Source organism: Peromyscus leucopus, chromosome 1 (genome assembly GCF_004664715.2).
Source record: "Peromyscus leucopus breed LL Stock chromosome 1, UCI_PerLeu_2.1, whole genome shotgun sequence".
NCBI classification, from domain to species: domain Eukaryota; kingdom Metazoa; phylum Chordata; class Mammalia; order Rodentia; family Cricetidae; genus Peromyscus; species Peromyscus leucopus.
Genome location: NC_051063.1, coordinates 177,672,475 through 177,694,653, shown reverse-complemented (window position 1 = coordinate 177,694,653; position 22,179 = coordinate 177,672,475). Strand labels below are relative to the sequence as shown.

The 22,179-nt window shown below is 39.8% G+C and overlaps 1 protein-coding gene across 1 annotated transcript in view; it reads left to right on the top strand.

Moving 5' to 3' along the window:
• The window catches only part of LOC114687068 (bile salt sulfotransferase 2-like), a 43,120-nt gene extending 27,171 nt beyond the window's left edge, over window positions 1–15,949 (top strand). Inside the window, exon 7 of the mRNA XM_037202067.1 lies at window positions 14,952–15,949. The gene's annotated coding sequence lies outside the window, so the exon portion shown is untranslated. The remainder of the gene's footprint in view (window positions 1–14,951) is intronic.
• Window positions 15,950–22,179: the final 6,230 nt, after the last annotated feature.

Here is a 22,179-nt window from a genome sequence, read left to right as displayed (position 1 = left end):
GAGAGACAGAGACAGACAGACAGACAGAAACAGAGACAGAGAGTCTACACTTAAGTATAGACAGTAGGTAAGTGGGGCAGCTTAAGCTGTTGACTGAGAGGAGTCCAAACCTGGAGTCTGACCTGTGACAGGTGGAACCAGGTCATGACTCATTGAAGCTTGCATGAATTTTTTAAGTTTACAAAAAGAGATAAAAGTTTTTTGAGGTATTAGCATTGCTACTGATTATAATCTGTACTGAAATTCTCACTGTATAGAAAGCGGTTTACAGGTGTCTGTAAAACAGCTAGAATAGACTCATGCCTTAAAGTCATATCAAAAGCTTTTTGGGGGGGTTAAAGGCGTGAACATTTTTCCTCTGTCCAGAGGGAAGGATATATAAATATTAGAGTGAGATGTTTTTAGCAGAATGAGAAGCACTTTTAAGTCTATACCTAGAAAACAACCAAAGGAGTTTTAAATTTTGAACTTGGGACTATGATGATAGTAGTCAGTACTTTACCATGGAGATTAACAGTTTATTAGCAGTTTATCAAAACTCCATTGATTAATGTTAAAACTCTTAACATTTAAAATCTTAGTAAAACAATAGCATAGAAGAGAAAAATGTGAAATATTTCTCATTTTTAATACTCTTCACATACCTTAAATCAATTTCTTAGACCCTCAGAACTTAAGCATTCATATCCTCAGACCTTTACAACTTGCATTTATACACTTGATATTACTTTCTTAGACCCTCTGTCTTAGTTATGGTTTCTATTGCTGTGAAGAGACACCATGAACATATTAATTCTTTTTTTTTTTTTTTGGTTTTTTTCGAGACAGGGTTTCTCTATGTAGCTTTGCGCCTTTCCTGGAACACACTTGGTAGCCCAGGCTGGCCTCAAACTCACAGAGATCCGCCTGCCTCTGCCTCTCAAGTGCTGGGATTAAAGGCATGCGCCACCAACGCCCAGCACATATTAATTCTTATAAAGGAAAGCATACACAGTTTCAGATGTTTAGTCCATTATCATCAGGGTGGGAAGCATGGAGGTGTGTAGGAAGACATGGTGCTGGAGAAGGAGATGACAATTCATCATCATGATCTGCAGAGAACAGGAATTAAACTGTCTCCCTCACTGGGAATAGCTTGAGCATACAAAAATAAGAGCTTTATCCAGCTCTAAATCAGCCAAGAATGGAAGTCATATTATGTTCCAAACAGCTGCGTCCAAAATCCTTGAGGGAGAAATGCTATGATAGAAAGAAATGTGCAACTTTAATATTAAAATGTTAACTTCATCCAACAATGAAATCAAAAACTCAAAATGTAAACAAAAATTGCAGCTGAGTATAAATAGCCATGGTAACCATAAAAATAACAAGCCTCTGAAAACAAGCCTTCATACTTAAATCATTCTTGGTGTCATTTTGCCCAAATATGTTAAATCAATACATTTCATACTTTGTAATTAATTTAATAAAGATAAAAAAACATACATCAACACATGAACATCTTTAGAGTCAGATATAATACACATTCCATTGATAAATTTCACGTGTTAATTTTTCATGAGCAAACCCACACTCAGACCCATATTTATACTTAATTAAAAACTAAATATAACTATGTGTACATATATATATATATATATATATATATATATATATATATACTTAATTAAAAACTAAAATCTGTTTGTTTTTCAATACAGGATTTCTCTGAGTTTCCCTGGCCACCTTGGAACTTGCTCTGTAGACCAGGTTGTCCTCAATCTCTGAGATCCACCTGCTTCTGCCTCTCAAGTTCTATAAATAAAGGCATATGCCACCATCACCCAGATAAAATAGAATATTTTAAGAAAAGATATATTTTAGAGGGACACACTGAATGTCTTCTACCCTTATCCTTGTGTGCTTGTTTCATCTGAGGGCATACTTAGGGAACTTACACTCCACATTCAATGTAGCATCCCAAATCACTCGAATTTGAAGTCAAAAAACAAGAGGGGAATTGTAACCACTATAGAAGGAAAGGTTATATTATAACTCTAGAGCGTATGGAAGAAATCCTTTTTCACAGGTAATGTTAAGAATTTCGTAAGAGACCTGGAGAAATGGCTCATTGTTTAGAGGAATCCTGCTTTGCAGAGGACCTAAGTTCCATTCCTATCACCCATTTCAGGTGGCTCATAACTGCCTAACTGCAACTGTAAGAGATCCATCAACCTCTTCTTTGCTCCTTGGGCACTGCACACATGCACACACACACACACACACACACACACACACACACACACACAAACACGCACGCATGCACGCACGCGCACACACACACACAACACACACACACACACACACCTACACACACAAAATTAAATATGAAATGTTTTTGACAAATACATAATGCATAATGATCTCTCATGGAAAGAAGTAAGAGGGATCCTTCAGACTTTAAATGTTTTATTCACACTAAATTTCTTTTATTTGCATATCTGACTGTGAGTATAAAGCATGGTGCATGAGTAGAAGTCAGAAGACAGTTTGCAGGTTCAGTTCTCTCTTTCCACATAGGTTCAGGGGATCAAACTCTGATCCTCACAATTGGCTACAACTGCCTTTACCAGCTGAGTGATGTTGCCTGTGTAATAGCATGGGGAGGGGTATGCACTGTAGCATGGAAGTCCTAATAGATGTCACAGCCCCAAAGGGAATAATTCTCTCTCCCAAGCAGTTAGAGCTCTTCAGTATGGGACTTGTCCTAGATATCATGTGCCCCATCAATGACAGACTTCTGCTGCTTGACCTTCTGCAGCTATCCACAGCTGCAGTGATTTCATATTTGCTACATCATGATGAACACATTATGATATACTATGAGCACTTTTGGTAATTAATTGTTCAACAAATGGTTTCTTCTTCTTTTCCCTATAACCTCTGACCCTTAGCCCATTTCTTACTAAACATCCATAACATAAATATTCTCTTCATCCAGAACTCTAAGCTTAGGTCTTATCTTTTCATCATCCTTAGTCTAGTAGTTCCTTTTAATTTTATATATTATAATTTGATATATTCTCTTCATTACATCATCTAGGGATTTTTTTTTAAATATTTTTTGAGACAGGGACAAACTGTCTGGTTGTCAAATCTCAATGAAGCACAGGCTGCCCTTGAACTCATAGAGATTCTCCTGCCTCACATTCCCAGGTGCTGGTCTACCATGCCTGGCTATTTTTAAATTGTAGCTACGTAATTTAGGGGGTTTTGGAGGAAGGTTTGTGCACATGAGTACATTTGCACAGGAGACCAGAAGCTGTCATATATTCTCAAGCTGTTTTTATAGAAGGAAGTGAACTGCCCAACCTGGGTTCTGGATATTGAACTTCGGAACACTGGAAGAGCAGCAAGCAATCTTAACCTGTTAGTCATATATCCAGTCTCAGTATACTTTATAACTCCTTAAACAATTTTATCTATTGAAACAATAGAGCGTGAAGTCTGTTAGGAATATGTTTAAAATGATCCAAAATTTGATATTTCTGAGAATCCCTGGAAATAGTGACATAATATCCACCAAGAAGAGGAATTTGAAAATACTGGGAAACTTTTTTTCACATTGGTAATATTCTTAAATGTATCAGTATTTGATGAATAAACACAATTCTTTAAAATTAAAATTAATATAAATACCGTGTTACGAGTAATCTGAAGGGAAACCAGGGATGTGTACTAACTAGAGATGGGATGTAGATACATATAGATAAGGGAAAAGAATGATAAATCAAATGTATGTATAAAATATCATAAGGAATTATACTATAAAGAAATCAATATATGACAGATAAGCATATAATTTCTATGAAAATTTCTTTTTTTTAAATGTGTAAAAAATTTACATTTTATTTTTTGGCAAAATTAATGAAATATCATGATGAATTTCAAATAACTCATTAAATACCCGTAGTTTAAAGCAGACTTAATTCAGGGAATTACAAAGCCATTGGATTTATCATCTTCATATGAAGGACCACTTGGTATGAAATGTAGAATTTCCAGTTTCAGATTTAATAAATCTAACATATTTAAAAAATAGAATTACTCACTACATTTGAGGGGTAGGTTTGGAAATCAAATATCAATAGAATAATCACAGCCAATATTCATTTTATGGATTAAAATGGGCTTCATCTGAAGTTGAGTTGGGGAATATAAAGGTAAAATTCTAAAGAATTAGTAATTTTAAAGCCATCAGAATCTATGACAATCACCTTGTCCTCCACTCACCATCAAAGGCATAAAAATATGTTAAGACATGTATGAAAATAATGCAGTTGGTTTTCTAGTTTCTTTTTTCTTTCTTTTTTATTATTAAGAAATTTTCTATTCATTTTACATACCAACCACAGATCACCCTCTCTCCCCTTCCCACCAAGCATTCTCCCAACCCACCCCCCATTCCCACCTCCTCCAAGGCAAGGTCGCCCATGGAGAGTCAGCAGAGCCTGGTACATTCAGTTGAGTCAAGTCCAAGCCCTTCCCCCTGCACCAAGGCTGTGTAAGTTGTCCAACCTTAGGTACTGGGTTCCAAAAAGCCCACTCATGCACCAGGGATGGATCCTGATCCTGCTGTAAGGGGGCCCCATGAACAGTTCAAACAAAACCACTGTCTTGACTATACAGTCTAGTCCAATGGGGGCTCCAAAGCTATTGGTCCACAGTTCATGAGTTCCCACTAGTTAGGTTTTGTTGTCTCTGTAGGTTTCTCCATCATAACCTTGACATCCTTTGCTCACAGAATTCCTCTTCTCTCTCATTGACTGGACTCCTGGAGTTCAACCTGGTGCTTGGCTGTGGATATCTGCAACTGCTTCCATAAGTTCCTGGATGAAGGCTCCATGATCACTGCTAGGATATTCACCAATCTGATTACTGGAGTAGGCCAAATAAGGCATCCTCTCCACTACTGCTAGTAGTCTTAGGTGGAGTCATCCATGTGGATTCCTGGGAACTTCCCTAGTACCCTATTTCTCCTGATTCCCATGATGTCTCCATCTATCATGGTATCTTTTCCCTTGCCCTCCCAATCTGTCTCTGATCAAGCTCGCCCAATTCTTTCTCTTATGTTCTCATGCCCCATCCCCCACTCTCCCTTACCTCCCTCCACCCTCAGTTTGCTCATGCAGATTTCTTCTATTTCTCATTCACAGGACAATCCATCCACACCTCTTAGGGTCTTCCTTGTTTGCTAACTTCTTTGGAGCTGTGAGATGTAGTCTGGTTATCCTTTGCTTTACATCTAGTCTCCAATTATGAATGAAAGAGTACATACCATGTTTGTCCTTCTGAGTAGGGGTGACCTCACTCAGGATGATATTGTCTAGTTCCATCCATTTGCCTGCAAATTTCATGATGTTACTGTTTTTTATGCTGACTACTACACCATTATGTGTATGTGCCACATTTTCTTTATCCATCCGTTCTTTGGTTGAGGGGCATCTAGTTTGCTTCCCTGTGCTGACCATTATGAATAATGCTGCTATGAACATAGTTGAGCCTGTGTTCTTGTGGTATGATTGTGCATTCCTCAGGTATATGCCCAAGAGAGGTATAGCTGGGTCTTGAGAAAGGTTGCTTCCCAATTTTCTGAGAAACAGCTGTACGGATTTCTAAAGTGGCTGTAAACTTTTGCATTCCCGCCAACAGTGGAGGAGTATTCTCCTTGCTCCACATCCTCTCCAACATAGGCTATCATCATTGTTTTTTATCATAGCCATTATGACACGTATAGGATGTCATCTCAGAGTCGTTTTGATTTGCATTTTCCTAATGACTAAGTATGTTGAGCAATTCATTAAATGTCTTTCAGCCATTTGAGAAACTTCTGTTGAGAATTCTCTGTTTAAGTTTGTATTCCATTTTTTATTGGATTGTTTGGTATTTTGATGTGTACTTTCTTGAATTCTTTATACATATTGGAGATCATCCCTTGCTCAGATGTGGGGATGATGAGGAACTTTTCCCACTCTGTAGGATGTCATTTTGTCTTATTGATGGTATCCTTTGTCCTATAAAAGCTTCTCAGTTGTAAGAGGTCCCACTTAATTGTTGCTCTCAGTGTCTGTGCTTCTGGTGTTATATTTAGGAAATGGTCTCCTGTGCCAATGTGTTCAAGACTACTTCCTACTTTCTCTTCTATCAAGTTCGTGTAACTGGATTTATGTTGAGGTCTTTGATCCACATGGACTTGAGTTTTGTGCATGGCGACAAATATGGATCCATTCTGTTGCTTGTGTCTTTTTATAGGTGAATTGAGACCATTGATATGAATGGATATTAATGACCAATGATTGTTAATTCCTGTTATATTTGTTGGTAGTGTTGTATGTTTCCGTTCTTTGGTATTTGATGGTGTGGGATGTGTCTAACTTCCTTAGGTTGGATTTTTCCTTCAAGTGCTTTCTGTAGGGCTGGATTTGTGAAGAGATATAATTTAAATCTGGTTTTATCATGGAATATTTTGTTTACTCTGTCTATGTTGATTTAAAATTTTTCTGACTTCTCAGTGGAGACTTTGAAAGCCAGAAGGACATGGACATATGTAATGCAGACTCTAAGAGACCATGGATGCCAACGCAGATTATTACACTCGGAATCAGGTGTTTTTCTTATAGGTCTGCCTATGTCTGTATGTTTAGTGGTTTGATTATTATGTGGTGAGGGGACTTTTTTTTGGATCCAGTCTATTTGGTGTTCTGTAAGCTTCTTGTATCTTCATAGGCATTTCCTTCTTTAGGTTGGGGAAGTTTTCTTCTATGATTTTGTTGAATATATTTTCTGTGTCTTTGAGTTGGTTTTCTTCTCCTTCTTCTAGCCTTATTATTCTTATGTTTGGTCTTTTCATGGCGTCCCAAATTTCCTGGACATTTTGAGTAATGACTTTGTTGGATTTAGTGTTTTCTTTGACTGATGAATCTATTTCCTCTAACATATCTTCAATGCCAGAGATCTGATCTTTCATCTCTTGCATTCTGTTGGTTCTGCTTGCAACTGTAGTTCCTGTTCATTTACTCAGATTTTCCACTTTCAGCATTCCTTCAGTTTGTGTCTTCTTTATTGTTTGATTTCAGTTTTCAAATCTTGAACTGTTTCCTTCACTTGTTTAATTGCTTTCTCTTGGTTTTAATGGATTTACTGATTTCTTCCAATTTTATGTTTGACTTTTCCTCGACTTCTTTAAGGGAATTTTTCATTTTCCCTTTAAAGATCTCAATTGTCTTCTTAAGGTCATCTTAAGGTCGATTTCTTCTGATTCTTCCATTTCGGGATGTTCAGGTCTTGCTGATGTAGGTTCTGATGGAGCCATATTTGTTTTTATGTTGCTGACTGTATCTCTGCACTGGCATCTACCCATCTCTTTCTCCACTTGGTGCAAGTAGTATTTGTGTCTGAGGGAGCCTTTCTTGGTGTGACCAATAGTCTTGGTCCAGTGGGAGCTCTTGGTCTAGTCAGTGCTGATGGACTTTTTTCTCAGGGAGCAGCTTTTAGTCCAATATGGTGCTGTCAGGCTCTCTCTCAGGGAGTAGCTGCAGTCTTGGCACATGGGTGGGTTGGGAGGAGTTGGGCTTGTGGGTTACATGGTCTGGTGGGGGATGGTGGTTGGATTATCCCACTGCAGTAGGTCTGCCTGCCAACTGGCCTGAAACTGGGAATGCAATGGGTGTTGGTGAAGGGACACAGGGTTGTACCCCTGGGCCCAAGCCTAGGTTCTGGGTTGTTCTAGTATGAGGATGAAGACTCATCTCTTAGTCCAATTGGGTGCTGGCAGGCTCTGTCTCGGGGAACAGTTGCAGTCTCAAAGGTTTTTTTTTTAATTAAGAGATTTTTCTATTCATTATACATATCAACCTCAGATTCTCCTGTCTTCCCTCCTCCTGCCCCACAGCCTTCCCCAAACCCACCCCCACTTCCCACCTCCTCCAAGGCAAGGTCTTCTGTGGAGTCAGCAGTGCCTGGTACATTCAGTTGAGGCTTCTCCAAACCCCTCTTCCTGGCACCAAGGCTCTGCAAAATGTCTCACCATAGGTACTAGGCTCCCAAAAAAACAGCTCATACACTAGGAACAGGTTCCAATCCCACTGCGCAGGGGCCCTTATACAGTTCAAGCTAAGCAACTGTCTCACTTATCCAGAGGGCTTAGTCCAGTACCATGGGGTCTCCTCAGCTATTGGTGCACGGTTCATGGATTTCCACTAGTTTGTCTAGTTTTTTCTGTCCTTTTTCCAGTCATGGTCTCAATATCCCTTGCTCATGGAATCCCTCCTCTCTCTCACCAATTGAACTCCTGGAGCTCCATCTGGGACCCAACCATGGATCTATGAATCATCTTCCATCAGTCACTGGATGAGTGTTCTATGATGACTGTTAGGGTATTCAGCCCTCTGATCACCATAGTAGTCCAGCTCAGGAACTGTCTCGACTATTGGCAGTAGTCTATGGTGGAGGCATTCTTGTGGATTCCTAGGAACCTCCCTAGCACTATGCTTCTCCCTATTCCCATTGTGTCTTCATTTATCATGGAATCGATTTCCTTGCTTTCCCACTCTGTTCCCATTCCAGCTCGAACCTCCCCCATCCCCTGTCCATGGCCCTCCATTACTCCCCCACCCTCAGTTTTTTCATGTAGATCTCATCCATTTCTCTATTGCTGGGTGACCCATGCACCGTTTCTAGGGTCCTCCTTACTAGCTAGCCTCCCTGGAGCTGTGAGTGGCAGTCTGGTTATCCTTTGCTTTATATCTAGTATCAACTTATGAGTGATTACATACCATGTTTGACCTTCTGAGTCTGGGTTACCTCACTCAGGATGATATTTTCTAGTTCCATCCATTTGCCTGCAAACCTCATGATGTCATTGTTATTCTCTGCTGAGTAGTACTCCATTGTGTGTATGTACCACATTTTCTTTATCCATTCTTCAGTTGAGAGGCACCTAGGTTGTTTCCAGGTCTGGGATATTACAAATAACCCTGCTATGAACATAGGTGAGCATGTGCCCTTGTGGTATGATTGAGCATTCTTTGAGCATAGGCCCAAGAGTGGTATAGCTAGGTCTTGAGGGATATTGATTCCCAATTTTCTGAGAAATCACCACATGTATTTCCAAAGTGGCTATACCAATTTCACTTCCCACCAACAGTGTTCCCCTTGCTCCACATCCTCTCCAACATAAGCTGTCTTCAGTGTTTTTGATCTTAGCCATTCTGACAGGCATAAGGTGGTATCTCAGAGTTGTTTTGATTTGCATTTCCCTGATGACTAAGGATGTTGAGCAATTACTTAAGTGACTTTAAGCCATTGGAGATTCTTCTGTTGAGAATTCTCTGTTTAGCTCTGTAGCCCATTTTTTAATTGGACTGTTAGGTATTTTGATGTATAGTTTCTGGCGGTCTTTATATATTCTGGATATCAGCCCTCTGTCAGATGTGGGGTTGGTGAAAATCTCTTCCCAATCTGTCTGTTGTCATTTTGTCTTATTTACTGTGTCCTTTGTCTTGCAAAAGCTTCTCAGTTCCAGGATGTCCCATTTATTAACTGTTGCTCTCAGTGTGTGTGATACTGGCATTATATTTTAGAAGTGATCTCTGGTGCCAATGCTTTCAAAACTACTTCCTAATTTCAATTCTATCAGGTTCAGAGTAGATGGATTTTTGTTTAGGTCTTTGATCCACTTGGACTTAAGTTTGGGGCATAGTGACAGATATGGATCCATTTGCAATGTTCTACATGTTGACATCCAGTTATGACAGCACCAATTGTTGATGATGCTTTCTTTTTGCCATTGTTCATTTTTGGCTTCTTTGTCAAAGGTCGGGTGTTAAGAGGTTTTTTTTTTCATTTTTTATTAAGAAATTATCTATTCACTTTACATAACAACCACAGAGCCCCCCTTCTCTATTCACACCTCCCAGCCTTCCCACCCAAACCACAGCCATGCCCACATTTTCCAAATCAAAGTCTCTCATGGGGAGTCAGCAAAGCCTAGCACGCTCAGCTGATGCAGATTCAAGGCCCTCCCTCCTGTCCCAAAGCTGTGCAAGGTATCACAACCTAGACACTGGATTCCAAAATGCCTGCACATGCACCAGGTACAGATGCCAATCCCCCTGCCCTGGGGGCATGCCAAACAGTTTGATCTAAACAACTGTCTCCTATAGCCAGAGGGCCTAGTCTATTCCTGTGGGGGCTTCATAGCTATGGTTTCCACTAGTGTGGCTGGTCATCTCATCACATTTTCCCATTTATGATCTCAACATCCCCTGCCCACAGAATCTCTCCTCTCTGTCATTGGTTGGATTCCCAGATTTCAGCCTGGTGTCCAGCTACGAATCTCTGCATCACTACCATCAATCTTGGATGATGGCACTATGATGACAACTAGGGTGTTCACTAATCTGGTTACTGGAGTAGACCAATTCATGAACCCTCTTGACTATTGCTAGTAGTTTAATGTGGGGTCACCCTTGTGGAATCCTGGGAACTTTCCTAGCAACTGGTTTCTACCTGTTCCCATGATGTCTACATTTATCATGGTATCTCCTTGTTCTTCTACTCTGTCCCTGTTCCAGCTTGAACCTCCCATTTCCTTGTTCTCATACCCCATCCCTTTCCCTCCATTACCTATCCCATCCCCAGTTTGTTCATGTAGATCGGTCTATTTTTCCTTCACTGGGCTATGTATATGTCCCTCTTTGGATCCTCTGTGTTAGCTATCTTTTCTGGAGCAGTGGGTTTTAGTCTGGTTATTCTTTCCTTTATATCTAGTATCCACTTATGAGTGAGTACATACCATGTTTGTCCTTCTGAATCTGGGTTACCTCACTCAGGATAATATATTCTAGTTCCACCCATTTGCCTGGAAATTTCATAATATAATTATTTTACTGCTGAGGAGTACTCCATTGTGTATATTTGCCACAATTTCTGTATCCATTCTCCAGTTGAGGAGCATTTAGGTTGTTTCCAGGTTCTGGCTATTATGAATGCTACTATCAACATAGTTGAGCATGTGACCTTGTGGTATGATTGAGCATTCTTTGGGAATATGCCAAGAGTGGTATAGCTGAGTCTTGAAGTACATTGACTCCCAATTTTCTGTGAAACCACCATACTGAATTCTAAAGTGGCTTTATGAGTTTGCATAACCACCAACAGTTGAGGAGTGTTCTCTTTGTTCCATATCCTCTCTAACATAACCATATTTATCATAGCCATTCTGACAGCTATAAGATGGTATCTCAGAGTTGTTTTGATTTGCATTTCCTTTATGACTAAGGATATTGAGCAATTCCTTCAATGTCTTTCAGCCATTTGAGATTCTTCTGTTGAGAAATCTCTGTTTAACTCTGTAGCCCATTTTTCTAATTGGATTCTTTGGTACTTTGATGTCTATTTTCTTGAATTCATTATATATTTTGGAGATCTGTCAGATGTGGGCTTGGTGAAGACCTTTTCCCAATATTCGTGCTGTCATTTTGTCTTATGGACCATGTTTTTTGCCCTACAAATCATCTCAGTTCTAGGAGGTCGCATTTATTAATTGTTGCTCTTTAGTAATAGCTTTCATTTTACCAGAAGAAGCCATGCAAGCTTCAAATGAAGGGAAGTAACCAATAGTTCTACCCACCTTAAAACCTATATACCACAACAATGGCATGACCTAACTTTAAAAGAGCAGTTGCATGCATACACTGATGTTAACCAACAGCTCTCTAATTTATCTTATGCCCAACAAAAGTGGGAAATCATGCTAGGTACTGGAAACTAGCCAACTACACGGGCCTATGATGTCATAAATCATGGAGGAGAACCTACAATCACCAGTTTACTAAACCAGCATAAATCCCAACTACACCATTACTATTTGTCCTTATGCATACAGGTAAATTTAACACTCACCCTTCATCAATGAAACTTCTCTTACAACAGACTGAGACTGTTACACTAAATGTAACAATCATTGTACACCACAACTGAAGAAAATGTAGAGTTGTTGATCCCAGTCCCAACTGATACACCCACAAAATAACTCCTGCACTTAAGGTCAGGAATTATTGTCCAAGAGGGAGAGGAAAAGGTGGAAAAACTAGAGGACTGGTAAGTTTGCCATCAGATTGTATCTGCTAGAAATGTTACAACTGCTTCACCTATGATGTCAAATCTTACTAACATAGCTGTCTAATGATGACCTGAACAAGTGTAACACCAGTGGATATGATAGTGTGTAGAGCAGAAATCTCAAGAGCTCTCAACCATAGATGAAGAAATCCAGGCAACTAAAGAATTCTGAGAATGGAAAAGACAGTTTTCTCCAGGAGAATAGAACAGTTGTTTAACTAATACAAAATGGTAAATCTTGAAAAAATGTAAATACAAGAAAAAAATGTACAGACTTAGTAGGTTATACTTATATATTTAGGAATAATATATTAATATGAACAGTGAAAGGAAAAGAGGCCATGAATTTGAAAGAGGGCAAGGTAGAACACATGAGAGGGTTTGGACAGAGGAAAGAGAAAAGGAAGTGACATAACTTTCCTTCAAATACTAAAAGAATTTTAATAGAAATTATCCAAAACTAATAAATAAATGTGCATGTTATGATTAGTGGATGTAACAGTCTAGAGACTAAACACTTGCCTAGAATCTACTCATGCTGAGGGGGTGAGTGTTGTGGCTCAGCAGTAGAGCACAGATCTAGAATTGTTCAAGTAAAGAACTGGGGATGTGCCTTAGTGGCAGCACACTGCCTGGAATCTACAGGTGAGGGATTGGTGGCATGTCTCAGCCATTTTCCACTAGCATAGCATTAATGAGACCTTGGTTCAATCTCTTGCAGCTAGAAAGCTAAGAGAAAAAAAAACAAAGACAACACCTGCTATAAGTTTGGTTTAGGCTGCCAAACTCACCCCAGATTAATTGTTCCTATGTCAGTCTTTATAAACCATCACCAAATTCATGTTTTCTGATTTAGCTCAAATTGCACACCTTCTGCAGCTTTTCCCTATTTTCCTCTCACTTAAAAGTGGGTTTTTCCTTATTTTTCCACATCTGAAGCCATGTATAAAAAAACATAGGTGGTAATTAGGAATCCCAAGACCAAGCACCCATGTTTGGGGTGCACACTGAGGCTGGGATGTGTGTTTGTGTGTGTTGCTGCCTCCTAGAGGCTATTACCACCAAAACAGCTATGAATGCCTAAAGCTTCTCTGCCATGGCAGATGAGTAGGTTTGTTTTTCTATCTGAAACTCTTGGACCACAAAGTGAAAAGAATAACCAGTCATCGGGGACTACAAAGAACCCGAGTTCTTTTTTCTAGTTCCCTTGTCAGGTGGTTAACAACCGCCTGTAACTCTCCATCCCTACAATCCAATACCCTCATGACATTGGAGGACTCCTGCACTTCTGTGGACTTATCCAATACTACACACACACATATAACAAATAAAAAAAAACAAATAAATCCAGCTGAGGTTAAATGAACTGTCTAATGATGAATAATTATTAAAAATGAATAATAATGTGGGCATATATGTGTGTGGCTAGTGCCCTCAAAAACTAGAAGAGAGCATCAGACCTGTGGGTCATGTGTAACTGGAATTACCCATGGTTTGAGCCACCATAATGGAACTGGGAAAACAACCTGTGTCTTCTACAAGAGTATTATTTTTTCAAGATTTATTTACTTCATGTGCATAACTGTTTTGCCTGCATGTCTTTCTGAGTGCCATTTGTGTGCCTGGATTCCACCAATGACAGAAGAGAACATTCAGTCCCTGGAACTGAATGATTGTGAGACATCATATGCATGCTAAGAACTGAAGTCAGGTCCTCTGGAAGAGCAGCAAGTTCTCTCAACCAGTGAACATTCTCTCCAGACTATCTTTTTTATTATCTTTTTAATATTCTCTCCAGACTATCCTTTTTATTATTTGATCTTCGACATCTGATCTCATACACTGCCCTAGAGTAAAAGGTTGGGAAAAGACCTTCTAATCAAATGGATTAAGAAGCAAGCTGTTGTAGCTATCCTAGTGTCTAAACAAAATAGACATCAAACTAAAATTAAACAAAAGAAATTAATAGGACACTTTGTATTCATTACAGGAAAAATCCATTATAGGATGAAGTCTCAGTTTATGCCCCAAATACAAGGCCCCCACATTTGTAAAAAACATCACTAAAGCTTAATTCACACATCAAACCCTACACACTAATAGTGGGAGACTTCAATACCCCAATCTTACCAGTGGACAGGTCTGCCAGACTGACACTTAACACAAAAATAAGGGAACTCAATATGTTATGACTCAAATGGGATTAACAGACAACTATAGGACATGCCATTCAAAAACAGAAGATTATACCTTCAGCTCGGTGGTGGTGGCAAACACCTTTAGTTCTAGCCCTCCGGAGGCATGTACTACATAGGAGCCCAAGAAATCTGTCTAGATAAGGCTACATAATCGACTCTATCATTTTGATTAATCCTTCTCAGATCCCTGAAATTGATGGCTAAGCTGATTGTAGCTTTGTTAACTAGACAACAACATGTATATCACAGGTTTTTCTGTTTATACTTCTCTATATGTTCCCTTAATAATCAAAATAAATAAATAAAAGCATGACACGACAATCAGTCTTGGGCATTAATCTTATACACTCTGTATGACTTGCAAACTCAACTAAAAGTACATTGTTACACTGAGATTTCAGAGGTTTAGAGCTTTAAAACTAAAAATGGAATTCAAATAAACTGATAGAGCACTGAATACTCACTTTTCAGTCATGAGCTTTAGATTTTAAATTTTATTTACAAATTTAAAGATAAAAAATCCAAATATAAAGTTTTCTTTAAATGTCCTAAATTTTAACTTTTGTCCTTCATTTATATTTGTCTCAGCAGATTTAACAGACTCCATCCATGGAACACCTATGGACTGTAAACTGCTGAGCTATGGACTTGCTGAAAGTTGATGTCAACCAGTCCAGACAATGTGATTTCTCCCTGTTCCTTCACCTGAAACAACTAATCAGATGTTCCTGATAAATATCCCATTGTCCAGCCTTTGACTAGCCTTTCAACTTTCCTAGGCCTTAACAACTGACAACCTAATTTCAGCTGGAAGCTGCTACAGAAGAGAATATATCATGTCTGTCACCTTAACAGGCTGAAAACGCTAACTTAAAGGCAAATTCCCTTTAGGGTAAACCCGTGACTTACATGTCAATCATTCTGAGCTAGTTCAATGAAAACAAAACCCTGACCATACAGAATGAAACTCATTATGCTGCTCCATTTGGACAATGGGCCTGCAACACATGGTTAACCATGTACATTCATGGTATGGCTCTAAATTCAGCAAAGGGATAATATATGAGGGTCCTCTGGGCTCAATATCATTCCCTAGACCCCCTGGACACACAGAACCCATGATTGGTCTTATCTAGTTACTTGTAGATTAGGGAATGAAGAGGCCTACCTTAACATTAGTGTAGGCATGACAGGCTGCAGACTAACTATACTAGGACTAACCCTCACCATTACAATAACCAGGAAAAGCCACAACTCTACCCTATGGGAGACCAATCAGAATTGAGAAAAACAAGTACTAAATGTTATAGAATATAAAGGATTGCTTACATCACTTGTATATAAATTGCCAATTTTCTTTCAGCAATGCCAGTATCAATCACTATTTGACAAAATTTCTGTTGCTTCATTCCTGCCCAATCATGAGTTCAACCTATCTGAATCTGGAATTCTTCTACCTCTCATCCTTTATTTCTTAAAAACTCTGTCTCAATTGCACTCAATGTTCTCTTTGATTCCACTGCTGTAGAGAAATGGATGGGAAGCCCAAACTCAAGCTTGCAATAAAGGCTCTTTGCTTTTGTATCTGATCTATGACTCCTGATGGTCTCTGGGGACTCATAACTCAGGCAGAAAACCCCACCACAGAAGGATATGCCAGCCTTCTTTAAAATAGATTTGACTGTGTGCTAGTTTGGAAAAAACAAAATCATACAATCAGTAATTCTGGTGAGGACAAATGTTAAAAAAAAATGTTAGAAAAAAATATATTCCAATTTTATTTAACATGTAAGACAATACTTAATGAATTTAAATTTTTTTTCTTTAAATTTCAGTATATGGACACACACTGGCCTGAAACTACTACAGATGAGCCTGCATCAGTCTCCCAAATCCTGAGATTGAGGGCATGAACCACCACACCTCTTCATTTCTATAAAGATTTCTTTCCGTGGAATGCTCCATGTGAGAGGTATCATATATATTCAGGATGTAGTTCCAAGTCTACAGGTCCTCCCATGTGTCCAGAGCCTCAAGTATGCATTGCCAGAGGGCTCAGAAGTTGGATATAAGTAATGAGCACCTTCAGGTCCTCTGGTTCCAGCTATGATGGGAACTGGAACTTCCTCTGAGGCTGGACTTCAGTCATTGCTAGGTCAGTCTGGGCTTCAAATATTGTATGTTGACTGGGGTTGGGAGCTGCAGCCAGGGCTTGACCATCAAGCAGGTACTCTTAGGGACAACACACAGCATCTTGCATGTCCTAATCTTCATGGGCAAAAGCTTCCAGGCTGGGATTGAGTATGGGAATGGAGTGCACAGTAAATGTTCCTAGAGACATGTACTCTACATTGACAGAGGCAAATACAGAAAAGTGACTATGAGAATGGGTAGGCCCAAAAACAGCTTTAGAGCTTCCACTTGACTCTGACAGTCCTTTTGGGGCATTCTGAGGATTCTTCTGTTTGTACTTAGCATCCTGGTCCTTTGAACCAGATCTGAAACCCCAAAAAAAAAAAAAAATCAGATGAAATCCCACCCACTCTCCAAGACTTCAACTGTTCCTGAGACAGAGCCTGCCAGCACCCAACTGGACTAAGAGGCCAGTTGGCAGGCAGACATCCTGCAGACAGGTCAGACTACCACCATCTACCAAATGGTAAAACTGCAGCTACTCCCTGAGACAGAGCCCACTAGCTCTAGTTGGACTAAGAGCTTATCCCTAAGACAAAAAGTCCATCAGCATCAACTAGACCAAGAGCTCTCACTGGATCAAGAGTATCAGTCAGACCAAGAGAGGTTCCCTCAGACACAGACACCACTTGCACCAAGTGGAGAAGGAGATGGGTAGACGCTAGTGCAAAAATACAGTCAACAACATAAAAACCAATATGACTCCATCAGAACCTACATCAGTAAGACCTGAACATCCCAAAACAGAAGAAATCGACCTTAAAAATGACTTTAAGAAGATATTAGAGATCTAAAAAGAGGAAATGAAAAATTCCCTTAAAGAAATCGAGGAAAAGTTAAACATAAAATTGGAAGAAATCAGTAAATCCCTTGAAAGCCAAGAGAAAGCAATTAAACAAATGAGGGAAACAGTTCAAGATTTGAAAACTGAAAGGGAGTCAATAAAGAAGACACAAATGGAGGTAATGCTGGAAGTGGAAAATCTGAATAAATGAACAGGAACTACAGACACAATTATAACCAACAGAATGCAAGAGATGGAAGAGTGGATCTCTGGCATTGAAGGTACAGTCGAAGAAATAGATTCATCAGTCAAAGAAAACACTAAAGCAGACAAAGTTGTGACCCAAAATGTCCAGGAAATTTATCCACCATTACCAAGTAGGCTTCATCCCAGGGATGCAAGGATAGTTCAACATACAAAAATCTGTCAATGTAATACACAATATAAACAAACTGAAAGAAAAAAAACACATGATCATCTCATTGGATGCTGAAAAGGCCTTTTACAAAATCCAACACCCCTTCATGATAAAGGTCTTAGAGAGATCAGGAATACAAGGAACATACCTAAACATAATAAAGCAATTTACAGCAAGCCAACAGCCAACATCAAATTAAATGGAGAGAAACTTAAAGCAATTCCACTAAAATCAGGAACAAGACAAGGCTGTCCACTCTCCCCATACTTATTCAATATAGGACTTGAAGTTCTAGCCAGAGCAATAAGACAACATAAGGAGATCAAGGGGATACAAATTGGAAAGGAAGAAGTCAAACTTTCATTATTTGCAGATGATATGATAGTATACATAAGTGACCCCAAAAATTCTATCAGGGAACTCCTACAGCTGGTAAACTCCTTCAGTAAAGTAGCAGGATACAAGATTAACTCAAAAAAATCAGTAGCCCTCCTATACAGAAATGAAAAAGGGGCTGAGAAAGAAATCATAGAAACATCACCCTTTACAATAGCCACAAATAATATAAAATACTTTGGGGTAACTCTAACTAAGCAAGTGAAAGACCTGTATGATAAAAACTTTAAGTTTCTGAAGAAAGAATTTGAAGAAGATATCAGAAAATGGAAAGATCTTTCATGCTTATGGATAGGTAGAATCAACATAGTAAAAATGGCAATCTTACCAAAAGCAATCTACAGATTCAATGCAATCCCCATCAAAATACCAACACAATTTTTCACAGACTTGGAAACAACAATACTTAACTTTACATGTGTTGGGGACCAACTCTGGACAGCTGTGTCTTGAACCTGTGTAACCTTCCACGATTTATCAAGCCTCCTGTAAATAAGAGGCTTTTAGTCTAACCTAGGAATGTAGGATTAAATAAACCTCTTTAAATCAGCTAGCTGCAGGGGCCTGGGACCAAAGCGACCTCCTGCTGACCCTCCCTTAGGAATTTTCTTTGTCCTCTCCTCACTCCTGCTCCCCCTCCCTACCTGAAGCCCTGTTTATAAGCTCTAACACCCAGTCAATAAACGAGACCTTGACGCAACTCAGACTGACTCTGTCTTTCTTCACGTGCTTGGTCTCCTTTCCCTCTCGCCCCCCATTGATTCCTAGGTGGTCCCTCCTCGAGACCCTCGAATAACCTGGCCTGCTGGACGGGTCAATATGGAAAAACAAAATCCTAGGATAGCTAAAAGAATCATCTATAATAAAGCAACCTCTGGAGGCATCATAATCCCCAACCTCAAGCTCTACTATAGAGCTATAGTAATAAAAACAGTTTGATACTGGCATAAAAACCAACATGTGGACCAAGGGAATGGAATTGAAGACCCTAACATTAATCCACACAACTATGAACATATGAATTTCGATAAAGAACCCAAAACTGTAGCATGGAAAAAAGAAAGCATCTTCAACAAATGGTGCTGGCATAACTGGATGTCAATATGCAGAAGATTGAAAATAGATCCATATCTGTCCCCATGCACCAAACAGAAGTCCAGATGGATCAAAGACCTCAACATAAATCCAGTTACACTGTACTTAATAGAAAAGAAAGTAGAAAGTAGTCTGGAATTAATTGGCACGGGAGACCACTTCATAAATACAACACCAGTAGCACAGACACTGAAAGCAACAATTAATAAATGTTGCTCTCCTGGGACCTCCTGAAACTGAGAAGCTTTTGTAGAGCAAAGGACACGGTCAATAAGACCAAAAGACAGCCTACAGAATGGGAAAAGATCTTCACCAACCCCACATATGACAGAGGGATAATCTCCAAAATATATAAAGAACACAAAAAGTTAGACATCAACAATCCAACTAAAAAATGGGCTACAGAACATACCAGAGAACTCTCAACAGAAGAATCTCAAATGGCTGAAAGACATTGAAGTAATTGCTCAACATCCTTATTCATCAGGGAAATGCAAATCAAAACAATTCTGAGATACCATCTTACACCTGTCAGAATGGCTAAGATCAAAAACCCTGAAGATGACTTATGTTGGAGAGGATGTGGAGCAAGGGGAACACTCCTACACTCTTGGTGGAAATGCAAACTTATACAGCCACTCTGGAAATCAGTATGGTGGTTTCTCAGAAAATTGGGAATAAATCTTCCTCAAGACCCAGTTATACAACTCTTGAGCATATACCCAAGGAATGCTCAATCTTACCACAAGGACATATGCTCAACTATATTCATATCAGCATTATTTGTAATAGCAAGAACCTGGAAACAACCTAAATGCCACTCAACTGAAAAATAGATAAAGAAAATATGGCACATATACACAATGGAATACTACTCAGAAGTAAAAAACAATGATATCATGAGGTTTGCAGGCAAATGGATGGATCTATAAAATATCATCTTGAGTGAGGTAACCCAGACTCAGAAGGACAAATATAGTATGTACTCACTCATAAGTGGATACTAAATGTGAGGGAAGGGATGGTCAAAGTGGTACCTACAACTCCAGAGAGGCTAGCTAACAGGAAAAGACCCTAGGAGGGACACATTAATGACCCTGTGAAGAAGAAGTAGATGAGATCTACATGAATGGACTGGGTGTGGGGGGTGGCAGATAGCAAGGAGTGGGGGATGAAAACATAGGGAAATGGGAGGGTCAAGCTAGAACATGGACAGAGTGGGAGGACAGGGAGGAAGATACCATCATGGATGAGGACATCATGGGAATAGAAAGAGTAGGGGGCTGGGGAGGCTCTCAGTGCTACTGGAGACTTGATTGCATTAGCATTCCTAGAGGAATTAGGGGATTTTGAGACATTTGGAGACTAAGTTTGCTTATAGAGGATGGTTGTTTTTGATGTTCAGGTCTCTGGCACAAGGAATCTGCATGGGCAGAGGTGACAAGAGGGACAGAATCTTCCTGCAGGTCCACCTATCATGAGAGCTACAGATAGGCTTCCCATGAACTTCATGAGCCACCTCTGTTTCTCCTGGGCTCCTATTTTCTTGAACCAGATCTGGAGAGAAAAAGGAGAGAGGAGATCAGGATAGGCCAGGTGGCCAATTTAGGTTCCAAATATGAAGATGTTGTATGAAAAGCCTGAATATTGGACTATATCGACCACCTATTATAGATCTCTCAGGTTCCTAGACATAAGAAGGAGGAAGAAGACAGTTTTAGCTGGACCTGAAACACACAGACTAAGGGAGCTTCTACCAGAATCTAGGAGTTTTCAGGGGAGCCATGATGTCTAGTCCACTAAGACACTTTGGAGGATCATTATCCCTCTGTATCACATCATGAGTCTGCATTAAGAGCTAAGAGACATTTGACTGCAACCTGGGATACAGCATCATACCCTAATACAAACTGTTGGGCCAAATAATCCCAATAATTCAGGGCCACTAGAATTAGAAGTGTCAGGGATGTGGGGGTGGCTGCTGGGGGGCAGGCTATCTGCATAGAAGAAAGAGAGACATGAGGGGGACATACCTTGATAGTGTAATCATTCAAGCAAAACCTTTCTGCAAGTGTCATGCATTGATCCTGGCTCAGGTAAATTCACTTTTCTAAATGTACCTGGAAAACAAGCTTTTGTTCCTGGGTGAACACTATGTTTCCTCTGCTGCTTCCCTGCTTCACTGGGTGAATCTTGTGACCTTGGAGGGACTTGTAGACATGGTGGACCTGAAGGATATGTGGAAGCTTGGGTATCTGAGGTCACTGGAGAACTACAGGATTTGTTGCTTGGAAGTACAATGGGGCATCCATTCATTCCAGGCTGCAAGGGTGAGTTCTTGGGGAACCTGAGATCTGGTGATTACAGGAGAATTTGATCCCATTGTAAGATCTTCTTGCATTGGAGAACCTGGGATTAAAAACAGAGATCAGAGAAGCCCCACAGTTACTAACTCCTAGACTAATTCTTTGCCATCAACTGCTCTAGGCTTGTGGTGAACTTCATACAAGCTCCAAACACACATACCAGCTCCACAGTGATACCAAAGGAGCTCCAATACCTCCCTCTCCCCATCAAGGTAGTCCCCCAACCTAGCTTGAGGCCTCACCTCACCAGGAAATCAGTAGGTTGCTGTAACTTGCTCAGGTCCCTGTCAGTGTTTGAACACTATTCCAGGAGCCAGGGCTTAAGTACCTTCTCCAAGTTGAAATTGCAAAGAGCTTCACCCATGTTTTGGCTCCTCCTACCATGTAGGCTCTCTAATCAATTACTCACACCCACCCTTTTATGCCCCTCAGTATCAGCCCCACTCCAGGAATCCTAATCTTACTGAATCAATCTATTTTTTTTATGTCAGGGTCATTCTATTAGCCTAGTGTGTTCTATCCTTCACAATGTTGACCAGCATGGCCTCAAACTTATATATATTGCCT